Source organism: Vombatus ursinus, unplaced genomic scaffold (genome assembly GCF_900497805.2).
Source record: "Vombatus ursinus unplaced genomic scaffold, bare-nosed wombat genome assembly UNPS02003292.1, whole genome shotgun sequence".
In the NCBI taxonomy this organism is placed as follows: domain Eukaryota; kingdom Metazoa; phylum Chordata; class Mammalia; order Diprotodontia; family Vombatidae; genus Vombatus; species Vombatus ursinus.
In genome coordinates this window covers 6,378,416-6,380,048 of record NW_020943070.1, presented here as the reverse complement: position 1 = coordinate 6,380,048, position 1,633 = coordinate 6,378,416, and the positions used below count along the sequence as shown (strand labels likewise).

Genomic DNA, 1,633 nt, shown 5'->3' with positions numbered 1-1,633 from the left:
CCCAATGAGACAGTACACAGAGTTATGAAACATTATCATATTGATAGATTGATAGAAATGATATAATATTGATAGATAATATGATAGATATGATAGATACTATCATTGCAAAGACAATATATGGAGTTATTAAACTCTAATACAGAATACTGCTAGATATGATATAATGTGTAATAATATAAAGACAATACACAGTGATGGAATGCTAAAATATTGATGTATTGATTGATATGATATAATGGATACTATCATTGCAAAGACAGTATATGAAGTTATTAAACTCTAATATAGAATACTAATAGATATGATGTAATGTGTAATAATATAAAGATAATACAGAGTTATGAAATGCTATATTGATAGATATGATAGAATAGAGACTATCATTGCAAAGATAATATATGGAGTTATTCAATTATAACATATAATACTGCTAGATATGATATAATGTATAATAATATAAAGATAATACAGAGTTATGAAATGCTATAATATTGATGTATTGATTGATTGATTGATTAATTGATATGATGTAATAGATACTATCATTGCAAAGATAGTATATGGAGTTATTAAACTAACATAGAATACTGATAGATATGATGTAACATGTAATAATGAAAGATAATACAGAGTTATGAAATGCTATATTGATAGATATGATAGAATAGATACTAGCATTGCAAAGATTGTATATGGAGTTATTAAACTCTAACATATAATACTGATAGACATGATGCAATGTGTAATAATATAAAGGTAATAGGCGGACAGAGTTAGTTATTGAATGCTATAACATATAATATTGGTAGATGTGATGTAATATGCAATATTACAAAGATTACACGGACAGAACCTCAAAGCGCTGGATAAATTAGCTAGTATTGTTATCATTATTGATTGGTGTTAATCATGATTAGGACCCTCCAAAGGCGGGGTCTCGCGACTCTGGGTTAACAAGATGCCCTTCCCTGGCCGTGGGAGGGGGCGGGAGGGGGCGCAGGGGCTGCCCTTTCCCGCCAGGCTCTCTCTGTTTCCCGCCCAGGCCCCGCCCCCTGACCCGCCCCCGGACGCCAGACCACGCCCCCTTCCGCAGAAGCCCTTCCCAACGCGGCGCCCCGCCCCCTCCGCCATTTCTGTTACCTTCCAGTCGCCCGGGCCTCTTCCTCAGCCGCCGCAGTTTCGCGCCAAATTTTCCCGGGCCCACAAAATGGGGCTGGCGGAGCGGGGCGCGGTCGTGACGTCATGCCTGCGCGGGCCAATGCGCTTTCCCCAGCCCAGACTGCGCCTGCGCGAGCGAGGGGAAGGCGGGGCGCGAACGCCCGGATACACCTATTGGCCAATGGTGGGGCTCGCTGCACCACGAGAGCCAATGGGGTGGCTCCTCGCTCCGGCGGCAGAACGTTCAGTGTCTGTATTTTCCCGCGAAGCTCCTCCATCCGCCTCGGGCTTCTCGGTGCAGGTAACGTGGATTTGGCCGGCGGGAGGTGAGGGGACGCCAGGTAGGGGGGCCGGGCTGGGGGCTGAGGGGGCTGGGGATTCGGGGAGGTCCCCGGTGGGGGGTTAGGGAGGGCCAACGTATTTCGGGGGCAGGGGGACCCCGGGGGCGGCGGGAGGCCCCTGGGGCGGGGGG

At 45.3% G+C, this 1,633-nt stretch overlaps 1 protein-coding gene across 3 annotated transcripts in view; it reads left to right on the top strand.

Moving 5' to 3' along the window:
• Window positions 1-1,380: 1,380 nt before the first annotated feature.
• The window catches only part of MCM5 (minichromosome maintenance complex component 5), a 17,210-nt gene continuing 16,957 nt past the window's right edge, over window positions 1,381-1,633 (top strand). The window contains exon 1 of one of the 3 annotated variants that reach the window (XM_027874035.1): window positions 1,381-1,462. The gene's annotated coding sequence lies outside the window, so the exon portion shown is untranslated. Of the gene's footprint in view, window positions 1,503-1,633 lie in introns of all 3 variants that reach the window. The other 2 variants (XM_027874020.1, XM_027874029.1) reach the window with 2 other exon arrangements.